Raw genomic sequence first — 17918 nt, 5'->3', positions numbered from 1 at the left:
CCAAAATATCAATTTTTTCACAAAATTAGAGTTTTTGAAAAATTTTGATTCATAAACTTCTAAACATTTCATGTTTGCAGTATTGTTGTAGCTGTGCTGAAGAGAGATAGGAGAGAGACAAGGTGGGTGAGGTAATATCTTTTATTGGGCCAACTTCTGCTGGTGGAAGGAACAATCTTTCAAGCGTCACAGAGCTCTTCCTCAGGTCTGGGGAAGGTAAATACAAAGTGGGACAGATCGATAAGCATAACAGATTCACTCTGGGTACCTTCCCCAGTCCTAAGGAAAAGCACTGTGAAGCTTGAAAGCTTGTCCCTCTTATCAACAGAAGTTGATCCAACTCACTCACCTTCTCTCTTTAAACATTTCAGTTCAGTTCAACATTGAACGGCTACCATTCTGAAACCGCAAAAAGAAAAGGAGTACTTGTGGCACCTAAGGGATTAACAAATTTATCTGAGTATAAGCTTTCATGAGCTACAGCTCATTTTATCGGAATGAATGCATCTGATGAAGTGAGCTGTAGCTCATGAAAGCTTATGCTCAAATAAATTGGTTAGTCTCTAAGGTGCCACAAGTACTCCTTTTCTTTTTGCAGATACAGACTAACATGGCTGCTACTCTGAAACCTGTGTCCATATTGAGCACCTTGATTCTTTATCAGAGTTGTAATTTGGATGCCTCATGCCCTCATTCTCCTCTTTTGGCCACGCTTCCTGGTTGGACTATCCCTCCAGTGAAGCACCATGGCAGCTGAGCCAGAGGGAGACCCTGGTGTATTATGGGAGGTGTAGCCCAGCTAGGGAGTGAAGCCCATAGGAGATAACAGAGTCACGAGGCATCCAGACTTCAATTCCCATGAGGCACCATGGCCAGTCAGGGGGATAGATTCACACTGAACTGAGGTGATACATCCCAATATTATCTGATAAAAACATTTTGTTTTATTCTAGTTGACCCGGCATAAAATATTTTGTTTTCATTTTCCTGACTGAAAAATAAATATAATTCTGCAAACAAAATTTTCCCATCAAAAATTTTGATTTTGCAGAAAACATGCAAATATGGGCAATTTACATTCTATCTAACTTCCCTTTGTAATTTCAACTGGATATGGTAGTCCTCATGCCACGTCATGTCCTGTCATCTAACATTTCTTATGCTGTAATCATTGCTGCAATTCAGCCGAGCAGTGGCTGCACTTCAATTACTAGTGTATATTAAGTTTGCACAATCAGTTAGAAATTGCTTTGGGGCCCATCTGGAAGCTCATGTAAGATCATCATCACTATACTGATACTTAGGGAAGAAAAAACAAATGCACAAATTCAGAATGGGAGATAACTAGCTTGACAGCAGCACTGCTGAGAAGGATGTTGGAGTTGTGGTGGGTCACAACCTCAGCATGAGTCAACAATCTGATGCTATTGCAAAAAAAGCAAATGCAATGTTAGGTTGCATAAACTGAGGCATAGCATGCAAGTCATGGGAGGTGATAGTACCACTCTACTTGGTGCTAGTTAGGCCTCAGCTGGAGTACTGTGTCTAATTTTGGTCACCAATGTATAGAAAGGATGTGGAGAAACTGGAAAGGATCCAGAGGACCGTGACAAAGATGATCAAAGGGATGGAATGCAAGCCATACAAGCAAAGGCTGAGAATTTGGGTATGTTTTGGAAAAGAGGAGACTGAGGGAGGACATGATAGCAGTTTTCAAATACTTGAAAGGCTAACATAAAAAAGATGGAGAAAAGTTGTTCTCTCTCGCCACAGAGGGCAGGACAAGAGGCAATAGGTTCAAACTACAGCATAGCAGATTTAGATTAAACCTCAGGAAAAACTTCCTAACTGTAAGAACAACAGGACAATGGGACAGACTGCCTAGGGAGGTCATGCAAGCTCCTTTGCTGGAGGTTTTCAAAAGGAGTCTGGATAGCCATCTGTCTTGGATGGTTTAGACAAAACAAATCCTGCATTTTGGCAGGGGTTAGACTAGATGACCCTTGCGGTCCCTTCTAATCCTGTGATTCTATAAATATCACACCCAGGATAGATGGGTTTGGAGAAAAAACAAAACACCAAAGTAAACAGAATTAATTTGATTCCTACTTTGTTGCAAACCTGATTGCTGGCTTTATATTTAGTGTAAGAATGACATAGACTCAGACGTGTAGGACATGAAGGGACCTCAATAGGTTATCCAGTCCCCTGCACTCAAGGCAGGACTAAGTAATAATTAGACCATTCCTGGCAGGCGTTTGTCTAACTTGTTCTTAAAAACCTCCAGTGAAGAAGATTCTACAACCTCCCTAGGCAATTTGTTCCAGTGCTTAACCACCTTGACTGCAAGTTTTTCCTAAATTCCAACCTAAACCTCCTCTGGTACAATTTAAACCCATTGCTTCTTGTCCTATCCTCAGAAGTTAACGAGAACAATTTTTCACCCTCCTTGTAACAACCTTTTATGTACTTGAAAACAGTGATTGTGTCCCCTCTCAGTCTTCTTTTCTCCAGACTAAACAAACCCATTTTTTCAGTCATTACTGGTTCTGAACACCCAGCTCATAACACTTCACAAACATGTGGGAAATAATGACTAGAAAGCAACAGAAACTTTTTGATCCTGACAAAGGCTTGCTGTTGTCAAGAGGTGTAAATTGTTCTGGTGCTTTATAGGTACAATGCTTTACCTGTTTATTGCATGACTCCACTGCATCTGGATCAACAAAGTATTCATCCCAGCTGTGGGTACTTCAGCTCTAAGGCACCAATCAAGATTTATAACTAATATTTTGAACTGTGAAGTGTTACAGCACAGAAGGGTTCTGTGAATTTTCCCACCCGTGTTTTCCTCTTACCCAACCTATGCTGAAGAATTTCAGTCTACATATTGCAGAAGGGATGCAGAAGTCAATGCAAGGCCTGCTTCCTCTGAAAGGTTACTACATGACATAAAAGGTAGGAGTAAAAACAGTGCTGTAAAAAATGAAGCAGGTGGCTTATCACAAACACGGAAACAAAACTCCCCGATCTTGGAAGGGAAGCAAAATCTTATTAAAGAACCAAGAGGAAATGCTTAGGCAAAGCAGACATCTTGCAAAGCAGTTGGTGAAGAGAGAGACAGATTTCTGCATAGTAAACAAGCTACAAAGTTCTCCCCAAGAAGAACCAACAAGCCACTTTGAGCTACTGCTATGTTTAAAGCATTTCTCCTCCATTCTGTATTTTAAAATCTTATTTTCCTGTCTGTGTTTTTACAGCAAGAGACGCTAGAAGGTTACCCATTTTGGGGAGATCTACTTTGAAGTGCAATGCCACAACTAGATGTCAAATTGTAGCAAGTTTCTCTGGATAACAACACTGTTCAAGAAACATACCAAAAGTTATCTTAAAAAAGACATCTGTGTGGAGAATTTATTTTGAAAATGACTAAATGATAGTACTACTCAATTTGCAAAATCTTGCAAGGAGCTTTGTTGTAACCCGGGTCTCTGAAGTGGGAGTGGTGAGAAGGATTTGTCCATGAAAAACCTGCTCTGACAATATACCATAGAAATCCTGGGACAGCGTGACAGACTTATGATAGCCCAAGGCTGTATTTTATCCTCTGTATTACACCAACTGCTGGTTGAGCTTCTTGCTGCTGCAGGCCTCCTCACACACCAGGGCTGCAATCTTTCATCCTTCCCAGCCCACACAACTTATAGCGACCTATATTCTCCATATATCAGTGTGTGTCATTGATAGAGCAAACAAAATCTATACGTAATTTTTAGTGAAGGAGAAATCTAGCTCCTTCCATCACAGCTGCAGAGTAACCCATGGCAGAGGGATCTATCTATCTGATTCCATTGTGCATAGAGAGCGCCAGCTGCGATGATGCCATTCAGGAACCTAGGCAGAGGAGGGCTGGGGGAACGGGGGGGCCAAAGCATTTGCTTGCTGCACAGATCCTCCAGGCTTTGCTGCACAGATCCTCTGCCACCACCTCCTGTTGGATACACCAAGGTCACAAAGCCGACGTGATCTCTGTGGAGCAGCTCTGCAGCCCAAGGAGGAGGATGTCTCCTCACATAGTTTCCTTGTGAATATAATAAGCATCCTGCCCACTGCTTCATCTGGACCTCTAGCTTAGAGACCCAGTTCTATATTCCTTCCCTAATTACTTGGAGCTGGCGTTTTGGACAGGCAAACAATGTAGAATTATACCACAGAAAAGGAGGGAGAAGCTACCACAATTTTTCTTATGCTCAGGCGTCAAAGTCAACAATGAATGGGAAACAGTCTCACATGTCCTGCCTAATTCTGAACCTAATGGGTTAAATTAAAAGTTTAATCGAAACTCCATCATTACTGGGAGTGCAGCATCCTTAAGAGAGAGATTGGAAAACCAGGAAAGATTGAAGGAGAGGGATACAAAATTCCAATACAAAGATACATAGAGCCCTCTAGCAGTATTGCGTTTATTTAACATCTGCATAGAGCATCAGCAGGCTGCACAAGGTTACAAAGAAAGCAAAGGGTTTGCTTGACAAGACCAACAGTATTATCACTGGTGCTTAGTGTAGAAAAGTTACATCACTATTAAGGAGGTACCATAGCAATTAGGAATGCAATCAGAGAGCATGAAGATCCTTATTCTGTAGCAGCACCATGGTTCTTCGGCCAACTCTAAACAAGCAGCAGAGCTATTATCATATCCCCGAATAAATGCTTTACTGTTTTGCAACAGCCATTGTTGCAAAAATCATAGTATTAGAGGGACACATCAGGACCTGTCCTTTGCAGGGAGATCTCATACTCTGAGGTGAAACTTTTCGAAGTAAACTTGACAAATAGTTTTTGTAGTTAATCTTGAATTACCCACTGTGACTCCTGGGAGACTGGCAGCTGCTGTTGTTTTGGTCATGCTCCAACTGGCAGTTCATCTCCCACACACACAAATCATTTATGCCCACTGGCTCGGACAGCAAACAAACTGCCAAATAAAACAGAGAATAAAATAAAAGGGAGAACTTTAAATTTAGACTATTTTGAAATGACTAGATCTGCTACCAAATAATCTCAGGGTGTATTGATTCATAAACTATATGAGTGGAGCAGAGGTGATAAATTGTATGTGCCTACCAAGGGCTATATTTTTTTGTTGATTTTTATTTTTGCTCGAAGGCGATTAACAAATTGCATTTTTTAAAATATGCCACAGGCAGGACTAAATCTCTTCAGTTTGCATTAGCATAATGCAAAATATGTAAATATTGTGGTAAATGAAAATGGTTTTTATTGCGTTTTGGAGGGGCTTGGGGTTTTTCTTAGATCAGGGGTAGGCAACCTATGGCACACGTTCCAAAGGCGGCATGTGAGCTGATTTTCAGTGGCACTCACGCTGCCCGGGTCCTGGACACCGGTCCAAGGGGCTCTGCATTTTCATTTAATTTTAAATGAAGCTTCTTAAACATTTTAAAAACCTTATTTACTTTACATACAGCAATAATTTAGTTATATATGCTAGACTTATAGAAAGAGACCTTCTAAAAACGTTAAAATGTATTACTGGCACACGAATCTTTAAATTAGAGTGAATAAATGAGGATTCGGCACACCACTTCTGAAAGGTTGTCGACCGCTGTTTTAGATGAAGCCTAATTGTGAGTGGTTTGCTTCTTAATTTGAAATGTATAACATGGAGAGTGGCTACCATAGATTCCACATTGGGCCTAACCCTGCAATCCACGCTCCTTTTTCCTCAGGCACCATTTCCATAAAAGTAATTGGGAGTTTTGCCTGAGCAAGGACTGCAGAACTTGGCCTGTTAGAGTGACAAGCAGATAGCATTAGCAAGATAGTGCTGGTGTGCAGTCACCAAAAAATAAAAGCAACTCATGTCTAGACATTTCACACAGACACTGGTCATCAGAAAGAACAATTACTCTATTAAGCTCGAATTTATGAATAATTCACTACTTTAGGCTGATGACAAACCCAGAAGTGGTGGAGTATTTGATCAATAATGATTTCTGAGGTTTTAGGAAGTCCAGCATTTTATAACTGAAGCAGAATTTAATTAAATTCTGCATTTGCTAGTTTAATTATATACTGTGGATTGTCAGCTCCTCATTTTTTCCTCTGAATTGTGTGTGAGGGGATTAAAAACAGTTCCCCTATTACAAAAATAACAAACACACTTCTTGCCAGAAACTTGTGACATGACTATTAAAATCTGATTCCCCAGGGGGTTTTCAAATGCTGCATTTTTCACATTTCTGTTGCCATTAAGCATCAAATAGTCTTTGAATAATAAACTATTAGATAACATAACTGTGGATATACTGGAATCACATTGGAATCTGAGCTTCTGGCACTGAGGTTTGCTGTAATTACAACAACCAAAAGTGAAATTGATTTTGCTATATGCTCACATCCAACACCGTGGTACCCCAACCCCAGATAAAAATTCCAACTATAGAGCTAGAATCTTTCTCTGGGGTTTCAGTCTGAGGCACATCCTTCAGACCTGTCATAGGTCTCTCAGTACTTCAACCATTTTTTCCTCAGTGGGACTAGTCCCACTATAAAGAGACCACTTTAAATACGGTATCATGGGATTCCATGTTTATTGTCCCACAAAGACTCCAGATTCAATTATCTCTGCAACTGCTGGTCCTGCAAACTCAGCTTGGGACCTAGAAATCAAGCAGGGTTCTTTCAGTGCTTGGGGCAGTTCTTTCAGGAAAATGGAAAAGACCTCGTTAGCCATTAAGGCCAGGCCTGTCAGTGCAGGCATGTTCTCTTCAATATATTTCTACTGCTCTTTCCACTTTAGTTCTAAATATTTCCAGTGATTAGTCTTCCACCACTTCTCATGGAAGACTGTTCCACAGCTGTATAAATCTATTACTATACCATGCTCATCCATGTAATATCTGGGCTCTAATGTCTCACTGTCAGGATATTTCCCTCCAATATTTAGCCTAAGTTTTCCTGTTCTTAATTATTCATTGTTACCATATACTCCTCTGTGCCAAGATGAATAATCTCCCTTCTTGGTATTTTCAACAATTAAATCTCTATAGCCAATTATCCTACTTCCCACCATTTCACCCTCGCCCCTTTTTCCATCCTCTGCTAAGACAAAGACTTTGCTCTTTAAATCTTTCCAAATAAGTCACTCCTTCCAACCTTTTAATAATGTTGGTTGCTCATCTCTGACTGCTGTTTGTCTACACCATTCTGGTAATGAAATGCCCAGAACGGAATGCAGTTATGATTCTTCACTCACAGAGATCCTGATCCAAACTGAATTCAGTGGAAATACACCCATTGCCTTCAATGGGCATTGGATCAGGTGTCTAGAGTCTAACTCTTAGAGAGCATCTCCCCTCAGCGTAGCACCAGCATGTACAGTGCTTAGATCAATGTAACTTATGTCGCTTAGGGGGGTGACTTTTTCACACCCCTGAGCAATGTAAGACACATCGACTTAAGTGGTAGTCTAGACCAGCCCTTAATGCCTTTTTTGCTCTGTGGCATAGTACTTTTGAATGGCCTTTCTTGCTGTCATATTGCACAACTAACTCATACATAATTCGCTGTCCTCTTCTTTCACCTCTACGTCTCTTTTAGTATTTTTTAAAACATTAGGAATGAAAGGGGAAAAAACTGACCACCACTTTCATTACACCATGGGTAGCTAAGCAGTCAGATCATCAACTTTCAGTCACTACTAGCCTTGGGACAGATTTTCACTAGCAGCCTGGTAGTGAAAGGCTATACAGACCTGTGGCTGTAGCTGAAGTGTGCAGAATACAAGTCAATTCCCACATTCACACTCTTCTGATCCTGTTGCATCTCTGTGCAAGGCTGGCTCTGCTGCACCATTTTAGAGCAGCCTCAGGGCTGTTCTAACTCACTGTGTATTGCATGGATCCTGGAGGACATAGTCAATGAACAGCAGGTCACAGCAGTGTCCCAGACAAACCCTCTTTTTCACTGGTATGTTGGCAGTCATTGTGGGGAAATAACATACGAATCCCTACTTTGGCTCTATGCCATTGAAGGATCATTCTTACATAGGGATGATCAGACAGGCTACTTATAAAATGCCAGTAGGGACCAGATTGTGCCAGCAGTGCAATACAGAGCAGACATACTACACTGGAAAATCTGCCTTCCATATCATCTGAATGGTCACACGCTACAAAAAACTCCAATCAGATCTCAGCTTCCACAAGTACAGTGACAACTGGGGTTCCTTTTCTGTCTGTCATAAGAACTCACGTAAATTCTATCCTGTGAGATCTTGTAACCAAGCTGATTTACTGTGGGCCATTATTCCTTCCCCAGTAGAAATAATTTCTTATGGTTGTAGTGACACACACTATGCCCACTGCTGTTTTAGTAGATATGAAATCAACCTGTGTCACCACTGAAGTAACACTTAACAGAGCACTCAAAGACTTTCTTCCTACAGCCCACTCCATTCTGCCTTTCATCTTGGTTTTATTTAGCAATTGTTCCAAAAATATTATTTGATTAATTTTTTTTTATCTAATCTTTCTCTGACTATTTTGTTTACCTTCTACAAGTAATCTACTGCCTGCCAAAAAGCTTCACGGGCAGGAATGTTCAAAGCACTAAATATTGCAAAATATTCACGGAACAAAAATTTTGAATGCACATATTCACCCTGAACACCTGATCGTGTTATGTTCTCCCAATCAGGGAGAAAGCCATACTATAATCTGGGGGGGGGGTAATCAAAAGAACTATATTGCCAAACCAAAAAGAGATATTAAAAAATCAATCAGGCTTCAAAACATCTAAGATTTCTTTTAAAGCCAGAAGTTTGTTTTAAAGACTTTTTTATGGGGAGGGACCAGTGTGTTAATAAACCTGCCTTCTGTTTTTGAGCTTCTGGAATGTGCTAGGGGTCACATTTTCATGCTTTTGTTTGCAATCATGAGGGCTAGAAACTTACTTTTTAAAAAAAATTTGAAAAGTCTAGATTTTTCAGTGTTCACGTGACTTTTAGAAAAATACCAATTATTGTGAGACTCACAAAACAATTGGTACTATGGCCCATATTATACAGGAGGTCAGACTAGATTCTTCTTCTGGCCTTGGAAGCTATGAATCTATGAAGCTGTGAGCATTGGCAACACTGTACATTCTGAATTACAAATATTGAAGACTCAAAGCAGTTCTTGCTGCAAATAACCGACAGTCTGCAAAGTGTCTGCATAAAACAGATTTGATTATGAACAAACACACACACTTACTTTTATGAAAAATGTTAGTGAACAGGAAGTAGGGCTATATTCAATTAATAAATTATTCATTGCAGATTGTGCTCCCAGGTTCACCTTATGTTGGACCTTCATTCTGTATTTTTGCATCTGGCCCAAAGGATGGTTCAGTCTCACTATACATGATAGGAGAAATGAAATTGCCAAACACTGTACAGTACTTCTGTGCTTTCAGTTTTTTCTGGCAGGTGGCACTTTGTTAATTTAGCCAGTTGTCACTATAGATAAAAATCATGATGCTCCACAGGGACATGTACCTGGGCTCCTCGTTTTTCCGTGTGTATGTGCCTCCACAGAGCTACATTTTGCTTATGCGGGGATAACTACATTTACCTGTTGGTTATTTTGATGATTCACCTGTTTCTGCTCAAGACTGTTCCATTAACAACAAGAGACATGGCAGGGAGGCAAAATTGTAGTAGGAAAGATATTTATTAACAATGCTGAGTGCCCGGTGTAACATGCTGGGATTCTGGAGTTTAAGGGGTGGCAGCGTGGATTCAGATTGAATTGCTGAGCCCTGAGGTGCTACACTGAACCAGATCACTCCTGAAACCTGAACCTCTTTCTCCAGTTCCACTCATCATGCTAAAAAGACTCATTTATCAAGGCATGGAGGAATAAAAGCTTCCTTTAGTTAAACTCAGCCACAAAAGTGAGCTAAAAGGAATTTTAGAGCAAGCCCAGCTGCTTTTAGGCCTAATCCTGGGAGGTGCTGACTGCTATCAACCCCCTTATTTCATCACAGTAAGAATTTCCACCAGCTGGTGCTTTTCTTTGGGTATGTCTACACTACAGAATAAGGTCGAATTTATAGAAGTTGTTTTTTTAGAAATCGGTTTTATATATTCGAGTGTGTGTGTCCCCACAGAAAATGCTCTAAGTGCATTAACTCGGCGGAGTGCTTCCACAGTACCGAGGCTAGAGTCGACTTCCGGAGCGTTGCACTGTGGGTAGCTATCCCACAGTTCCCGCAGTCTCCGCTGCCCATTGGAATTCTGGGATGAGATCCCAATGCCTGATGGGGCTAAAACATTGTCGCGAGTGGTTCTGGGTACATAACGTCAGGCCCCCCTTCCCTCCCTCCCTCCGTGAAAGCAAGGGCAGACAATCGTTTCGCGCCTTTTTTCCTGAGTTACCTGTACAGGCGCCATACCACGGCAAGCATGGAACCCGCTCAGGTACCCGTCACCATATGTCTCCTGCATGCTGGCAGATGCAGTACGGCATTGCTACACAGTAGCAGCAACCCATTGCCTTCTGGCAGCAGATGGTGCAATACGACTGGTAGCCATCATCGTCATGTCCAAGGTGCTCCTGGCCACGTTGGCTGGGAGCGCCTGGGCAGACATGGGCGCAGGGACTAAATTTGGAGTGATTTGACCAGGTCATTCTCTTTAGTCCTGCAGTCAGTCCTATTGAACCGTCTTATGGTGAGCAGGCAGGCGATACAGATTGCTAGCAGTCATACTGTACCATCTTCTGCTGGGCAGGCAAGAGATCAGGATGGCTAGCAGTCGTACTGTACCATCTTCTGCCAAGCAGCCATGAGATGTGGATGGCATGCAGTCCTTCTGCACTGTCTGCTGCCAGCCAAAGATGTAAAAGATAGATGGAGTGGATCAAAACAAGAAATAGACCAGATTTGTTTTGTACTCATTTGCTTCCCCCCTCCCCTGTCTAGGGGACTCATTCCTCTAGGTCACAGTGTAGTCACTCACACAGAAGGTGCAGCGAGGTAAATCTAGCCATGTATCAATCAGAGGCCAGGCTAACCTCCTTGTTCCAATAAGAACAATAACTTAGGTGTACCATTTCTTATTGGAACCCTCCGTGGAGTCCTGCCTGAAATACTCCTTGATGTAAAGCCACCCCCTTTGTTGATTTTAGCTCCCTGAAGCCAACCCTGTAAGCCATGTCATCAGTCGCCCCTCCCTCCGTCAGAGCAACAGCAGACAATCGTTCCGTGCCTTTTTTCTGTGCGGACGCCATACCAAGGCAAGCATGGAGGCCGCTCAGCTCACTTTGGCAATTAGGAGCACATTAAACACCATACGCAATATCCAGCAGTATATGCAGCACCAGAACCTGGCAAAGCGATACCGGGCGAGGAGGCAACGTCAGCGCGGTCACATGAGTGATCAGGACATGGACACAGATTTCTCTGAAAGCATGAGCCCTGCCAATGCATGCATCATGGTGCTAATGGGGCAGGTTCATGCTGTGGAACACCGATTCTGGGCTTGGAAACAAGCACAGACTGGTGGGACCGCATAGTGTTGCGGGTCTGGGATGATTCCCAGTGGCTGCGAAACTTTCGCATGCGTAAGGGCACTTTCATGGAACTTTGTGACTTGCTTTCCCCTGCCCTGAAGCACATGAATACCAAGATGAGAGCAGCCCTCACAGTTGAGAAGCAAGTGGTGATAGCCCTGTGGAAGCTTGCAACGCCAGACAGCTACCGGTCAGTTGGGAATCTGGAGTGGGCAATTTGGAGTGGGCAAATCTACTGTGGGGGCTGCTGTGATGCAAGTAGCCCACGCAATCAAAGATCTGCTGATATCAAGGGTAGTGACCCTGGGAAATGTGCAGGTCATTGCAGGTCCCATTGCTGCAACGGGATTCCCTAACTGTGGTGGGGCCATAGACAGAACCCATATCCCTATCTTGGCACCGGAGCACCACGCTGCCGAGTACATAAACCGCAAGGGGTACTTTTCAATAGTGCTGCAAGCTCTGGTGGATAACAAGGGACATTTCACCAACATCAACGTGGGATGGCCGGGAAAGGTACATGACGCTCGCATCTTCTGGAACTCTGGTCTGTTTCAAAAGCTGCAGGAAGGGACTTTATTCCCAGACCAGAAAATAACTGTTGGGGATGTTGAAACGCCTATATGTATCCTTGGGGACCCAGCCTACCCCTTAATGCCATGGCTCATGAAGTCGTACACAGGCAGCCTGGACAGTAGGCAGGAGCTGTTCAACTACAGGCTGAGCAAGTGCAGAATGGTGGTAGAATGTGCATTTGGACGTTTAAAGGCACACTGGCGCAGTTTACTGACTCGCTTAGACCTCAGCGAAACCAATATTCCAACTGTTATTACTGCTTGCTATGTGCTCCACAATATCTGTGAGAGTAAGGGGGAGACATTTATGGTGGGGTGGGAGGTTGAGGCAAATCGCCTGGCTGCTGGTTACGCGCAGCCAGACACCAGGGTGCTTAGAAGAGCACAGGAGGGCGCGGTACACATCAGAGAAGCTTTGAAAACCAGTTTCATGACTGGCCAGGCTACGGTGTGAAAGTTCTGTTTGTTTCTCCTTGATGAAACCCCCCGCCCCTTGGTTCACTCTACTTCCCTGTAAGCTAACCACCCTCCCTTCCTCCCTTCAATCACCGCTTGCAGAGGCAATAAAGTCATTCTTGCTTCACATTCATGCATTCTTTATTCATTCATCACACAAATAAGGGGATGACTACCAAGGTAGCCCAGGAGGGGTGGTGGAGGAGGGAAGGAAAATGCCACACAGCACTTTAAAAGTTTACAACTTTAAAATTTATTGAATGCCAGCCTTCTTTTTTTTTGGGCAATCCTCTGTGGCGGAGGGGCTGGTTGGCCAGTAGCCCCCCCCACCGTGTTCTTGGGCGTCTGGGAGTGGAGGCTATGGAACTTGGGGAGGAGGGCGGTTGGTTACACAGGGGCTGTAGTGGCAGTCTGTGCTCCAGCTGCCTTTCCTGCAGCTCAACCATACACTGAAGCATACTGGTTTGGTCCTCCAGCAGCCTCAGCATTGAATCCTGCCTCCTCTCATCACGCTGCCGCCACATTTGTGCTTCAGCCCTGTCTTCAGCCCGCCACCTCTCCTCCGGTCATTTTGTGCTTTCCTGCACTCTGACATTATTTGCCTCCACGCATTCGTCTGTGCTCTGTCAGTGTGGGAGGACAGCATGAGCTCGGAGAACATTTCATCTCGAGTGCGTTTTTTTTTCTTTCTAAGCTTCACTAGCCTCTGGGAAGGAGAAGACCCTGTGATCATTGAAACACATGCAGCTGGTGGAGAAAAAAAAAGGGGACAGCGATATTTAAAGAGACACATTTTATAAAACAGTGGCTACACTCTTTCAGGGTAAACCTTGCTGTTAACATTACATACATAGCACATGTGCTTTCATTACAAGGTCGCATTTTGCCTCCCCCCACCGCGTGGCTACCCCCTCAACCCTCCCCCCTCCCTGTGGCTAACAGCGGGGAACATTTCTGTTTAGCCACAGGCAAACAGCCCAGCAGGAACGGGCTCCTCTGAGTGTCTCCTGAAGAAAAGCACTCTATTTCAACCAGGCGACCATGAATTATATCTCACTCTCCTGAGGATAACACAGAGAGATAAAGAACGGATGTTGTTTGAACGCCAGCAAACATACACTGCAATGCTTTGTTGTACAATGATTCCCAAGTACGTGTTACTGGCCTGGAGTGGTAAAGTGTCCTACCATGAAGGACGCAATAAGGCTGCCCTCCCCAGAAACCTTTTACAAAGGTTTTGGGAGTACATCCAGGAGAGCCGCAAATGCCAGGGCAAAGTAATCCTTTCACATGCTTGCTTTTAAACCATGTACAGTATTTTAAAAGATACACTCACCGGAGGTCCCTTCTCCGCCTGCCGGGTCCAGGAAGCAGCCTTGGGTGGGTTCAGGGGGTACTGGCTCCAGATCCAGGGTGAGAAACAGTTCCTGGCTGTCGGGAAAACAGGTTTCTCCGCTTGCTTGCTGTGAGCTATCTACAACCTCATCATCATCATCATCATCATCATCTTCTTCATCCCCAAAACCTGCTTCCGTGTTGCCTCCATCTCCATTGAAGGAGTCAAACAACACGGCTGGGGTAGTGGTGGCTGAACCCCCTAAAATGGCATGCAGCTCATCATAGAAGTGGCATGTTTGGGGATCGGACCCGGAGCGGCCGTTCGCCTCTCCGATTTTCTGGTAGGCTTGCCGCAGCTCCTTAAATTTCACGTGGCACTGCTTCGGGTCCCTGTTATGGCCACTGTCCTTCATTCCCTGGGAGATTTTGACAAAGGTTTTGGCATTTCGAAAACTGGAACGGAGTTCTGATAGCACGGATTCCTCTCCCCAAACAGCGATCAGATCCCGTACCTCCCGTTCGGTCCATGCTGGAGCTCTTTTGCGATTCTGGGACTCCATCATGGTCACCTGCAGCTTGCCACGCTGGCCAAACAGGAAATGAGATTCAAAAGTTCGCGGTTCTTTTCCTGTCTACCTGGCCAGTGCATCTGAGTTGAGAGTGCTGTCCAGAGTGGTCACAATGGAGCACTCTGGGATAGCTCCCGGAGGCCAATACCATCGAATTGTGTCCACAGTACCCCAAATTCGAGCCGGCAAGGCCGATTTAAGTGCTAATCCACTTGTCAGGGGTGGAGTAAGGAAATCAATTTTAAGAGCCCTTTAAGTCGAAATAAAGGGCTTCATCGTGTGGACGGGTGCAGGTTTACATCGATTTAACGCTGCTAAATTCGACCTAAAGTCCTAGTGTAGACCAGGGTTTGTGAGAAAAGTTGGCCATTTAGGTGCATTTGGATCTGAACTCAACTTCAGAACAACATATGGGAACAACTTAAAATTGTTCACCTAACAGCAGGGAAACAGCAAGTCACTCTGGACAATGATTCAGAGGTGTTGTTACATATATGCTTATGTTGTACTGTCATTGTATCAGTGTAATTCTTTCTTGGCAGGCCTTCCAGATCAGACTAAGTACTACAGGGTCTAGCAGACCAAAACTCAGCTCATAAATCTTACAAGTGTAAGCGGGGGAATAGTCCCACTATTGTGGGGAACTTTCCTGGCTTCTGCATTACCCCGGGCTAGCGAAAGGATCTGAGTCCTCGCTCCCACTTCCTTTACTCAGTGACCTCCCTGCCCTTGAGGGCTCCCCTTCCACTCTCCTGTCTGGCAGAGTCCTCGTAACCCCAACAAGGCTGGGCCCAGGATTCCTGGGGGGCTCGACCCACAACCCTGCTGTGGTCATCTAGGACAGGGGCTTCGGTGTCCCCACTCCGGGGTACTCTCTCTGCACTGGGCACTTCTCTGACCCACTGACCATTACATACAAGTTAAAGCAAATGCAAGTTATTTAATCAACAATTAATTTTAAAAAGAATAAGGAAAAATGGGAAAGGTTAAAGGGAACACAACACCCGCTCTATGGCAGGGAACATCACAAACGATGTCTCTGGAATGTCAGGGCAGTTCACAGTCTGTTCCTTGTAAGTCCCAGGCCTTCTTCTCAGGCCCTGGCTGTGCTGTAGGGATGCTGTGGGTTGGACACTTGCTCTGGTGGTGGCCACACGCTCTCAGGCTCTAAGTGGTAGGATCCTTCTTCCCAGTGTCGCCCCTGCCCTGTCAGGGTTATGATCCAAGCCTGGCCTGCAGAGCCTCTTGGCTTAGGCGTCTCCCTGTGGTGGGCCCGCTGCCCAGGGTCCCCCTCATTCTCTCCAGCTGCTCACCGCACCCAGCTGCGGACTGGTCCAGCCCCAGCTCCACCGCTCTGTCTCTGCACTGCTGCTGCTGCTCTGCCTCCAGCTCCCTGGGCTGCTTCTTTGGCCCCTCTGATTGCTACAGCTCTGCTCCCAGGACAGGTCCGCTCTGCAGGCTGCTTCGGTGACTCTGCTCCCAGCACTGACCTCTTCCTGGGCTGCTTTTCTGGCCCCTCTGGATCTGGCACAGCTCTGCTCCCCAGCTCAGCTTTCTCCTTAGCTTGGCCCCACTCTGTCTGACCCAGGCAAATCCAGCTCACACGGAGGACGGGACCTCCCTGGCCTCCTGACTCTCTGATAGCCTGCCTGCCCTGTCATTCAAGTTGACCTGGAGCATTGGCCTCTCCCCATTGTACCCGGGGGCTGTCAGTCTCAGGGTCCTGATTCCCCATCGACCCTTCCCCCTTTTAGTACTGGGAGATAGCCACTAAAACACCCCCACTGAACAGTCCCCTTACACAAGCAAAGCCACAGGAGCACTCCGCTCCCAGTTTAGGCTTGCCACAAAGCAGGATTTACAAAAACAAAAAAAAAAATCTTCTAACTTTAACCTTCAGTGGCTGCCACCATTTTCTCTTTCCTGACTAACCAGCTACTAATCAGACCAGCTATGCTGGCCTTCTCCCCCCTGCATGGAACTCCCATTGAAGTCAAGGGAGGGACTCATATAAAACTTCATGGCAGGATATGACCATGTAGGACTCCTGGCCTGCCTCCACCCGTCCAGAAAAGACTAACATACCACCCAAGTCTCTTCTAGGCCCTTCCCTCAGGGAACAGGGTGTTAGTTGGAGTTTTTTTTTTGAAATAACAAAACTATCCCCCTTAACCAACACAGGCTATAGGGGCCTAGAGAACTTTCACTGTGCCCCACTCTCTGCTCCAGAGCCAGTCACAGAAGCCAACCTCCTTCCTGCAACTCTCCTCCTCCTCTCTCAGCCCTTTATAGGCAACACTTGACCCCTCCCAGCAGGGTCTAATAATCACACAGGGTGAGCTGACTTGCCAGTGCCAGGCCTTGAAGGAGCAGAGCACCCTGTTACAGGCCCCCTCAACTGAATATGGCAAGAGAACACCTCTAAAATATCAGCAACAGTGTCACTGTCAGACCCAGGTTTATTTTAATCAGGTTGATAGCCAGGTATCCCACAACTGAATACTGCAATCCATTGCAAATTGCTCGTTGGTATCAGTTCTAGAAACAAAACCTTGTGAGCTCAGTTGTGGCTAATAAGCCACAGCCCTGAATGAGGGGCGGGCTGACAACTCTGCCTTATCCCTTCCCCTTTCTTTTGGCCTTGCTTTCCCAGGGGAACAGGAACAAGCAGTCTTGCTATTGTGCCAGGCACAAGGAGCACAGAAATTGCTATCGTAAGTGGTCCCTGCTCAGCCACACATGGTGGACGGTGGAGAAATGTGTTTCTAACTCCCCTCCTTTTTAGGCTGTAAGATCTTTGGTGCAGGGAATGTCATTCACTCTGGCCTCAATCCTGCAAAGTACTGAGTTCTCTGGCCCCAATTCAGCAAAGCACTTAAACAGATGCTTAAGTTATTGGGACTACTTGCAAGCTTAAAGATAAGAACGTGCTTAAGTGATTTGCTGGATCACTGCTAGAATATTCAGCACCTGCCAAATTAAGTCCTATATATTTCTACAGTATCTGGCACAATGGGTCCCCAATATGGTTAATGCCCCTGAGTGCTAGCACAATATAAAATGCTACATTTAAAAAAAAAAACTATGTTAAAAAATAATTTAAGTTGCAAAGTCAAGCATTTACAAGTTAGGAAATCCTTAACTTTCAACCTTAAGTCTGCCCCAGTGAGAGTCCATCTGTGCACTGACTGAGGCAGGGTACTATGGAAAAAATAGCATGCAATCATGTAATTAAAGATTGTGTCATAGGATATATGCACAAGCGACAGAAGTCACATTGAACAGGCAACTGTAAATCTCACGTTTCCTACCGTTCAAATACTGGACTTTGCCACCTAAATATTGTTTTTAATAGTTATATTTCTTAGGAGGGAGGGGTGTTTTGTTTTAAGAAAACAGGT

Source organism: Lepidochelys olivacea (genome assembly GCF_965140295.1).
Source record: "Lepidochelys olivacea isolate rLepOli2 genome assembly, chromosome: 6".
Lineage (NCBI taxonomy): Eukaryota > Metazoa > Chordata > Testudines > Cheloniidae > Lepidochelys > Lepidochelys olivacea.
Note: the sequence above shows the minus strand (reverse complement) of the source record.